The 11486-nt window shown below is 37.1% G+C and overlaps 1 pseudogene; it reads right to left on the bottom strand.

Moving 5' to 3' along the window:
* Positions 1-700: 700 nt before the first annotated feature.
* Positions 701-1635, bottom strand: LOC122914141 (annotated as a pseudogene).
* Positions 1636-11486: the final 9851 nt, after the last annotated feature.

The following is an 11486-nucleotide window of genomic DNA, read 5'->3' as shown; positions in this document are numbered from 1 at the left end:
TGCCTCTTGTTTCATAGCATTTATATGATTCTTACATCACAGGGAATTGTGGAATGCCTCTTCCCATCAGTGTCCTATATAAGGAGTCAGTTTTTCCTACTAATGGCACCTTGTACCCATTTACATGTAAAATTTATGTACTTTTGTTCATAGTTTTTCTTTAATATACTCACGCTGTGTGTTTAGGTTACTCATCTGAGAAATAAGAGTGTTTCTGTTCAACTTTGAAAATGCTGCTTTCTCTAATATAATGTTAATGTTAATATGCAATATTATTATTGCTTCAGTTCCCTCAGCTTTAGAAAGGGAAAAAACTAGAAACTACTTATTGTAGTTGTAAGAATTTAAAGAATAATACTTACGAAGTCATGAAAACAGTGCCTGGCTCATAATATATGTCTATTTTTTGGTATTATTATTATTATGCCAATCAATTTTTGTCAACTTCATGGAATTTTTTCACGTAAATGCTATTTTATTTATCACATAATTGCTGTCATTTGTCATATGTGGTTGGAACTATGCTTATATTAAATATTTATTATTGTTACTTTTGGCTGACATTTTCTAAGATGAATGAAAGACTTCATAAATCTGCACATAGGATACCACCTAGACATTGTAATGTGACAATTTTTAGAGTATAGAATAAGCTTCATTTTCTCATACTCAAACTTCTTTAATATCTGAAGACCAAAATTCATAATTTATACCTGAAAGTTCTAGTTACCCTTTCTCTTATCTGCTTAGTTCTGACCTCATAAATTACAGTGTTGAGAGCAGGTGGGATGACAACATAAAAGTTGACAAGAAGAATGTGGATGTATTGAGGAACATTTTGGCCAAACCCATGGGTCATGAAGGAAAAAAATGCTGGAGTGTAAAAGGCCAAAATTACACACACATGGGAGCCACAAGTGCTGAGTGTCTTCATTCGGGCATCCCTGGAAGGGAGGCAGAAGACAGCATGGAGGATATAGACATAGGAGATGATAATGGCTATGATGTCAAACACCAAAATAAAGATGGAACATAAGCCATATATGATGTTCACCTTTATGCTGGTGCAAGACAGGCGGGCAATGCCCATGTGCTCACAGTATGTGTGGGAGATTGATGCCCACAGAAAGGTAACCTTAAGATGAACAGAACGAAAGGGATTGCAATGGCTAAGGGTCTCAGGAGGATGATCTATGCTATAACAGATACCACTTTGTTTGTCAACACCAGTGTGTACCGAAGAGGGTTACAGATGGCTACATAGCAATCATAGGCCATGGCCACGAGCACAGCCAACTTCATGCCAGTACATAAGTGGATGAAGAACATCTGAATGAGACAGCCCTCAAAAGTGATTTCTCTCAGGTTGAACCAGAAGATTCTAAGCATCTTGGGGATGGTTGATGTGGACAGGCCCATGTCAATAGATGACAGAATGGTCAAGAAGTAGAACATAGGATGATGGAGACTACGATCAGTCTGAATCACAAAAAGAATTGTAATGTTTCCCAATAATGCTGTCAAATATACAACACAAAATGGAAAAGCAATCCACATATGCATGTCTTCTAGCCCTGAAATTCCCAGCAGGAGAAAGAATTTGGGATGGAATTGTGTGCCATTAGATGGGACCATGTTTCCGTTGCACTTGTACTGCTGCATGTAACATAGACTAGATGTCTCATTCACTGAGAGGTGCCAGCTCTTCTTGTCCAATGTTACTGATTTCCTACAGAAGGATACAAAACTATGTTTGAACTTTTCTAAACACCCCATCCATCATTACATAACTGTGGGTTTTTTTTTTTTTTTGAAAACTGAAGTACATATTGTTATCGTTTGATCTCAGCTGATCTGATTCATTACATTTGTTTTCATCCATTTTAATAACATAATTAAACTTTCATCAAGTACCAATAGAATATCATACAAATGGCTGGGTATTTGGTGTTCAGATCATACATAGTTAACCATCTTTAAGGATGTTCTAGCTTAGGAATTAAGATAATAATACAATGTATGGTTTCTCTGGGATTCTGACAAGTATGTTTTCCTTTCTATCGCATAGTCAATTGCTATAGCCGCCGGAGGTAAAATTTGCACAAAACCCTTTTAAATGTGTGAAACCTAATGGAAAAAACCAGTAGGTGAACTCCTAGACCCCAAATCAGAAACATCATTGCAGTTAGGGAAGGCTATTAAATGCAGGAAATCAAGACTCATGGTGGATATAATTGATGTGGTTGAGATGGCTTCACCATTAGATTTTACAGTTGTTTAAAACAGCAGAAGAGATAAGAATGAAACTGCAAGAGCAATTTCATTCAAAGCAGCACTAGTAATCAAAGGTTGACTTGAGTTATATGTAAAGAACTTAAATTTGAATATTTTATGTAATGTGAACTTTTCCTTATAAAGCTGTGGTGGGAGATATTTATTTTTTAAAGATTTTATTTATTTGTTAGAGAGAGAGAGAGAGAGAGAGAGTTACAGAGCGCAAGCACAGGCAGACAGAGTGGCAGGCTAGAGGCAGAGGGAGAAGCAGACTCCCTGCTGAGCAAGGAGCCCGATGTGGGACTCAATCCCAGGACCTGGAATCATGACCTGAGCCGAAGCCGCTCAACCAACTGAGCCACCCAGGTGTCCCGGGAGATATTTTTAATACTTGTGTAGAGATCCAAAACAGTAGTAACAAAATAGTGCCAGGTTGCATTAAAATAAAGCAAATCTAATATCTATGGATCGTTAGCATTGTTTCTATTTCACATCATATGATAAAAAGGTCTGACTTTAAATTTTTGATTGACCTAAGAGGCTGTTCATGGCCACTCATCTTCTGCTATTTTCCCCACAGTTACATCCTCAATCTGTTTGCATATATAAATGCCCTACCTTTCAGTTATTGAACTCCAAGTCACAGTTGGACCACACCTCACATTTTTCCCACCCTCTTAAGGATTTTTCTTGTCACCTCTGTTCCAATGTCACATCAAGTTCTGTAGCCCCTAGTTCAGTCTTTTTCTTCACAGTTATTTATTTCCTGACAGCTTCACTTCTTCAACTCTCAAACCAGATCCTTCCCATCTCTCTGCATTTTTCTTTCCTTGACTCTGCTGTCTCTTCGTTCAGCTGTCAATCCATCTTCCCCAGATTCAGCCCTGACCTCTGCAACCACTTCCCATCCAAGAGCTCTGGTTGCTGAGAGTTATTGGAGAAAAGCTACAGAATTATGCCAGTTGCAGTATCTGCAGACAGGCCATCCAGGACGTGAAAATCCTTCCCGTGTCCTTTAGATGGTTCCTTTTTTAGTTGCCTCAGAGAATATGCCATACATGCACTATTCTCACACCGCAAGGTACTGATACATTTATTCTTTAACTTGCAACACTTTCTCTTGTCTCTCTAGAAAATTAAGATGACCATGCAAGTGATATTTGCATCCTCTCACTCTTCCCTTCCCCAGTTGTACAAGTGTTTTACTCCAGCCTGCTGCTAATAGAAACACCTCTGCTTTGATCTCATCTTTCAAGTCTGCATATACCACTCTTAACCCTCTTTGTTTTTTCCCATCTCTATCTCTCTTGTGTTTGCACATTCTCCACCTGTTCAGTGTTCCCTCTCAAATTTTTGACCCCATGTTTAATCTAATTTGAAAAAAAATAGCAAGAGTTTCGAAATAGTATATGTTATTTCTATTTACTCCTATTTCATTCACTTCTCAATGGGCTATAAAGAATGTAAACTGACTTCTACTTATAAATGGAGTTTCTTTCATAAATAGTACCAAATTGTGTCCCTATTTCCAAAAATTCTTGAATAATTTGAACTTATGTTATTTATATCCTACAGGAAATACACTATTATTGGTCATTTTTCTTCCCAATATCCCACCAGTCTTTTAGTGATTTAACAGACTTGTATCATTCCAGCAATTTTTGAGTGTATGAAATTACTTCTTTTTTAAGATTTTATTTATTTATTTGACAGAGAGAGAGAGAGAGATCACAAGTATGCAGAGAGAGAGGAAGGGAAGCAGGCTCCCTGCCCAGCAGAGAGTCCGATGTGGGGCTCAATCCCAGGACCCTGGGATCATGACCCGAGCTGAAGGCAGAGGCTTTAACCCACTGAGTCACCCAGGTGCCCCTGAAATTACTTTTTAAATAAACATCAAATCAATCTCAGTTTTTTGTTTACTTTCCTAACATTTATTTGGATTACGATTCTTTCTTTCTGGTTTACATTTTCAGGTATTGCTGTTGCTATCTCCTCTCTTTGCTCTATGTTAAAGGAGCCCTAAAGAATGTTGCAAAATAAATCCCATAGAACACCATGTGTTTATGTGAAGACAATGTGTCTCATGTTCCTGCTTTGCTACTAAATATTTTTTCTAATAGCCACATCAAATTGGAAATTTCTGTAGGTTTTTATTTTTCCTCTTAGGTATTTACAGTGTACATCAGAACTATGAGATTCTCTCCTAAAGGAACTTTATTTAACTAGTTATTTCACAAATGTGTTTGACCAGCAAAATCTCTAAGTGGAATACCTATAAAACCAATGAATGATAATATTTCAGGCTCTTAAGTTACAGAAGTGAACCTATGGTATGTCAAATTTTAAAAATTTTTCTGTGCTGTCTTGAACTGAGTATCAATTGTTTTGCCTCTGTTCTAGATGAATATATATCAAATAGATAATTTTCTAGGAACGAGAAGGAGAAAAAGGACACTCTAGACCTTGTTTTCAACACAGCATCTAATGAAATTTTATAATATATCTACTTTTCTAGATCTTCACCAGCATGTGTTAAAACACAGCTATGTGCCAGTTTGTATCCATTATTTAAGAATCCAGAAAGATTGGGACACCTGGGTGGCTCAGTGGATTAAAGCCTCTGCCTTCAGCTCAGGTCATGATCTCAGGGTCCTGGGATTAAGCTCCACATCAGGCTCTTTGCTCAGCAGGGAGCCTGCTTCCTTTCCTCTCTCTCTGCCTGCCTCTCTGCCTATTTGTGATCTCTGAATCCAGAAAGATTGTAATTACTGACAGAGTTAAAATGAAGAGAGAAAGGCTCAGATGAATCACTTACCCCCTTAGTAACCCACCAAAAAAATATTAGAATGATATATCATGCTGCTTCCTAAGTACTTCACAAATTTAGTCAAAAAGATATTTAAAAAATAATAATGAAAATGCCATCAGAATGATGTATATAAATTTAAGTTGGAGAGAGTCAGTCTGATAGAATTTTTCACACAGGAGAGGGAAGGTCTAGATATTAAAAGCCTATGGCTGAAATGGGCACAGTAACTGGATTTTCTGGACCATGTGACAATATGGTGACGCATTCACTATTTTTTTCATCCTTGTTTCTTCCTTTTTTATGCTCACACTCTACCTCCTTTCTCTGTGTACAGTCTAACTACCTTTCAAAAATATCTGTTACATTCCATTAATATATAACATTATCATTTTTCTCATATTTTCTAGTGAGTATTTACTTTTCAGTGTCCTGAGAATTTGAAAGACGTGACTTCCCGGATTAAAGAACACTTTATATTTGGCTTCATCTTGCCAGGCATCTTTTTGTAGGACAATTGACCTGCTCTCCAAAGCTATCACAAGTTACTGCAGGCAAGAAGTAACCAAAACTCTCCACGGGTTCCATCAAATACACACTGAAAGAGGGTTTACACAGCAGTGATTTCTAATCCTGGCTTTTCATAATAGACTGTGGAGTACTGGATACAAATACAAATTCTAAGTTCTGATTCTGAAAATTCTGAATCATTAGGTATGGATGGGATAGCTCCTTATGGCTTTGATAAAGCTCCTCAAGTTAATCTAAGTTAATTTATTTGACTTCTGGGAACTGCTGAAAAATAAGATAAGATAGATAATCAATTATAATATGAATTAGAATGTGTTTATATATAATGTTGGGAGCATCTGTGTGGCTCTATCAGTTAAGCTTCTGCCTTTGGCTCAGTCATGATCCTGGGGTCCTGGGATCCAGTCCCATCTGGGGCTCCATGCTCAGCAGGGAGTCTTTTTGTTCTCCCTCTCCCCTTCCCTCTGCTTCTGTTTTCTCTTTTGTTTATTATCTTTCTAATAAATATTTTTTAAAAAAATACATAACAGTAAATTTTTAAAATAGTGTATAACTTAATATCTGATAACCCTGACTTTGTATAGACTTTTCTTTAAATCCTCAAAACCAAACATAGGCACTGATTCCATTCTGTACTACGATACTCTCAGGTTTTGTAGTGCTCTGTCCCTTCCTTGACTGGAGATACTTGTGGGAGAACTTCTGCTTTACTGAGGTTATAATTTCCAAGCACTTTTTAAAAAGCACATATTAGGAGCTCCCAAAGAAATATGCCTAGGTAGAATGACTAGTTGTGGCAATAATAATAATAACTATTATTATTATAGTAATAATAGTCAGCTACCAAAGCTTTCCTCAGGACTTTCCTGTGTTGATGTTCCCCTATTAGAGGGGAAAGGAGAGGAAAAACGTAAATAGAATTGACAGGGACAAGACATTTTCTGTTTTTTCGAGGCTCTGAAAGTTCACAGATTCTTAGAATCCTACCTATTCATCAACTCTTATTCAGAAGACTTCCATGAATTTCACAATTATTGTGCAAAACTACCAGCTGCAATAGAAAAGAATATTTTATTTTGCTGACCCTATTTATAGGAAGAATAGTAAGTTACGTGGTCAGATGTTTTTCAGTTGGCTAGATTATGACTGTCTTGGTGACGAGGAGAAAAAATAACAAATTTGCATAGAAGAGAGAGTGATTGGTAGTGGGGCTACATACTCAGGACGATAATTGGAGACAGAAATACAGAGAGAGCTGTATGTAACTGCAAGTGGGCCCAAATAGGCAAAACTGACTTCATGATATGTGATAATGGAAAGAGTTCAGGATTTGAAGCTAAAAAAATTTTGTTTAGATAATAGTTCTGTTTCTTTCAAGCTGCTTAGCAATATTCCATAAACTTATTTCTTTACAAAACATATTCACAGAATAATGAAATCATACATATCTTGCAAGCTTAATTCATGAATTATAAATAAATATGATAACATATTAGGAGACCAGCATAAATTAAGAAATTTTAATCATGTAATTGCAAAATTATTTGAGTTTTTGTTCTTGGCATCTATTGTCATATTTGTGTTACCTTTCAATTAGGGAAACATTTATATAGAAATGAAATTTAGACAGACTATTGCTTAATCATCCTCATATGGATCTAGAAATGTTTGGAAAACTTTGGAATTTGTTTTGTAAATGATGAGTCAATGCTAAAAAAAAACCCCACTATTTTGGTAATAGCTTTGGAAATATAAGGATTCTTGATCTGGTATTCTTATCTGTCAGTTATATGAAGGCGTGAATTGTGAACTATTTATCTTGAGAGCTGAATGGAGGACAGAGGGGTACACAAAGTTAGTTAAAGTTCTGCATAATCGATATAGAATGGTGACTGCTATGAAAGGGCAAGACAGACAAGACTGAAGGTTAAGGTACAACCACAGGAAGTGAAGAAAAAAGTGAGTTGAATGACAAAGACTTCAAGAAAGACACAGAAAACAAGTTAAAAAGGTGTTTGCATAAGCACACACACACATGCACACTCCACTTATCCAGATAAGAATAAGATTAAGAATGAGATTTATAAACCCTTTGTCATAGTATACACCTGAGTCTGTGTAAATTATCTTGTTACACTCTGGGCTCCTTCCATATTCAATCAGCTTTCCTTTTTTCTCCATTCCTCTTGTCTATTTTATCTCTTCAACCTACATCTCAGTAAAATGACCACAATGAAATGGTTTCTGTCTCTTTGCTTCTTAGTTTGAAAATAAAAAAGAGTTACTGTCTTAGTGGATCCTTCTTGAACCCAAGGCCATATTTACCAGCATAGCTTCTGGCTTTCTTTCTTTCTTTTTTTTTTAAAGATTTTATTTATTTTATTTGACAGATAGAGATCACAAGTAGGCAGAGAGGCAGGTAGAGAGAGAGGGAGGAGGAAGCAGGCTCCCTGCTGAGCAGAGAGCCCAATGCAGGGCTCGATCCCAGTACCCTGGGATCATGACCTGAGCCGAAGGCAGAGGCTTTAACCCACTGAGCCACCCAGGCACCCCAGCTTCTGGCTTTCTTGATAAGCTAGTTCAACCATCTGCCCCAGATTGTTTTCATTTTCATCTGCTCTGACTGAAATGGAAGACTTACACTGTAACCACTGACCTTAAAATGGAGTGTCTCCAAACACTGGTGCTCTCTGGAGAAAACAGAATTGTCCAGAGGCACTGAGCTACATGCTCCATAAATATGAAGCATAACATCACTGGTGATTAAAAAAAAAAAAGGAGAATTAGAAGAAGAAGGAGGAGGAGGAGAAGGAGAAGAAGAAAAGGAAAAAGAAGAAGAAAGAAGAAAAGAAAAAGTCCAGATTCTGAATGCGGTTTCCCAAGTTTAAAATGACTTGTGATAAACTGACTTATCTCTAGGCAGAAATAGCTATGAGGAGGGCTTACTACCCATTCTTTCTCTTCAAGATCCCTCTACTTCTACATTCCCTCTCATGAGTCCCACATAAAAGGCCAGGTCACAGAAAATCTGGGGTGATTTTATGTAAGGGATTGGCAAGTCATTTTTTTTTCCATTATCATATTATTTATCTTGCTGGGTATATGGTCAATTTCTCCAAAATTTACCAACCTCTCCCTCCCATCCCCATGACAAGCACAATCCAATCTTCAGTACTATCAGGAAAAAATTGAAGCCCACCTAGTATCTATCATTTCATAGACTATTCATTAGAACTAGGATGTGAGAGATATTGGGTCCGCAGCTCCAGAAATGCAGGAGGAACAATAAAAATGGCCAACGGGCCGTTAACTCTCAGGCCACCCTCTTCCTTTACCCATGACTCTCCCGCCGGGAGGACATGTCACCATAAGTAACCCGATATCTACACAGGAAACAGGAACATCAGGATTCCCCCTACCCTCCAGTCACCAAATACTTTACTTTATATGGCTATGAACCTATGCGCTATCTTAACCCAAATAAAAGACCCACTCGACCCCCCTCCTGGGCGTGACTTCCCCGACTCTCCTCTCCTGAGTCACGGAACCTCGCCCAAGGGTACCTTTAATAAACTTTGCCTTGCACCTATCTCGCCTGTAAAACCTTACAAGAGGTAATATAATTAAAAAAAAAAAAAAAAGACTAGTTATTTTGAACACAAATCCTCTCTGCTTCCTGGTTCTTCTTCTTCTTCTTCTTCTTTTTTTTAAGATATTATTTATTTACTTGACAGAGAGAGAGAGAGAGGACAAGTAGGCAGAGTGGCCAGCAGAGGGAGAGGGAGAAGCAGGCTCTCCACTGAGCAGGGAACCCCATGCGGGGCTCAATCCCAGGACCCAGGGATCATGACCTGAGCGGAAGGGAGCTGCCTAACTGACTGAGCCACCCAGGTACTCCCACTTCCTGGTTCATGTTGATAGTAAAATGAGACAGGGTTTAATTTACTGGTGAGAAGAGGTCTAGGGAAAAAAGTGTGAGATACCGAAAATTAGTTAAATAGATGGACTTTGAGACAGACTATGTGAGTTTGAATCCCACCTTTCCTACTTAATGCACATAAGAGTTTGGGAAAGAAATTTAAACTCTTTGTCTCCATTTTCTCCTCTTATAAACGAGTAGGATAATACCTAGTGCAAAGCATTGCTGAGGAGATTAAAAAAGGTAATATTTGTATAACACTTAAAACATTTCCTGATATATAGTAAGAAATCTGTCATGGTTTATTGATAGTAAACTAAACCACTTAACTAACACTTAGTATTTCCAGGCGAGGATATTTTCTGAAAATTGATACTGACAGGAGTTGCCATGAAGAAGTCTCCTAGATTCACTTTTGGAGTCATATGGGAGTTGATAAATGTGACATCATTTTCCTTCCTAGATTTATTGTCAATAAAGAACAAAACATACAGGTAAAAGAAGAACTCAGCATTATTACTGAGTAAAAGCTGTGTATTTCTTGGTTAAGCTGTGCATCTAAACTGGTAAATTGAGCTTTTTAACAATCTTTGCCCTCTTAAAACCCCCCCAGTTTAACTTACCTCAAAAGTCAGGTTTTTGTTTGGAGGGGCAGAGCCTTGTCAAGAAACTTATGGAACTCCTGGATTTTGGAGAGTGATACTGGGATCTGCAATGTCAACTGTCACATGACTATTACGTCTGTGTGTTTCTAGATTCTCTGTACAGTGCATTTACCATTTTTGTTTATTCCTTTGTCAGTTATATTCTTTCATAATTTCAACAGTGTATTAAAATTTTGATATTTTGTAGAACATATCCTGTTTCTCTCTCCTAGGCCTGTAAGGTAATTTCTGCCTAATTGATTTTCTATATGCATTTCTTAAAAGATTATTTATAACACTGTAGATTATAGAAAAATGCAAATGTAGTACAGAGAGCTTTGATATAAATGTATACATAATCTCCCCCATCAGTAACATTTTACACTATCATGGTCATTTGTTATAATTAATAAAACAGTATTAACTAAAGTTTATGTTTTATTAAAATTCATGTTATTCAGATTCCCTTATTTGTACCTAATGTTCTTCTCTAGTGGGATCCCACCCAGAACACCAAATTACATATACAAGTTATATCTACTTAGGGCTCTTAACTTCTCTTGACTATTACAGTTACTCAGGTTTTTCTTAGTTTTGATGACTTCAAAGTGTTTAAAAGTGCTAGTCAGATTTTAGGGGCACCTGGGTGGCTCAGTGGGTTGAGTATTCAACTTTTGATTTTGGTTCAATTGTTTTCAGGTACGTTCGCCTCATGCTTCTCCAGAAAGGGTGGTGGTGGCACAGTGAGGGCACATAGTGCCTACAGGGTTTTATGAAGAATAAGTAAAAAGATGCTAAAATGAAAGGCAAAAACTGGACACATTTAAAAAAAAAAAAACAAAAACTGCACTAAATACCCCAGGATTGTCCCCAGTGAAATCAGATATATCTAAGTTTTTCACAGAAATCTATGAACATCTTTTTTATTTTACATTCGAAATTAGTTCTTTGTTTCAGAGAAAACAAGGCAATTGACATAAACTAAGTGTGCCAGCTGGAATACTATCCTATTTTCAAACATAGAGAAATGGTGGTTCACGAAATCTCCATACTTAAAAGGAAAAGGCTCTCGTGGGATTTTCCCCCTACTGTAAGGGAACCCAATATTCAGAAAAATAAGCACTCCACACCAACAGGGAGAGGAAACATTGAGATTTAAGAACAGAAAGTATTCTCTTAAGTTTGTTCCTTTAGGAGTTACAGGATCTCTTGATATGAGGAGCATTTAAAAAGATAATTAATCTAGAGTTGGGTCAAAATCAACTTCTTTCAGTTCTGTCCACACCTTCAAGAGCTAAGGAAACAAGGGATT

This window comes from Neovison vison, chromosome 7 (genome assembly GCF_020171115.1).
Source record: "Neovison vison isolate M4711 chromosome 7, ASM_NN_V1, whole genome shotgun sequence".
Lineage (NCBI taxonomy): Eukaryota > Metazoa > Chordata > Mammalia > Carnivora > Mustelidae > Neogale > Neogale vison.
Note: the sequence above shows the minus strand (reverse complement) of the source record. Positions and strands in the feature narration are given on the sequence as shown.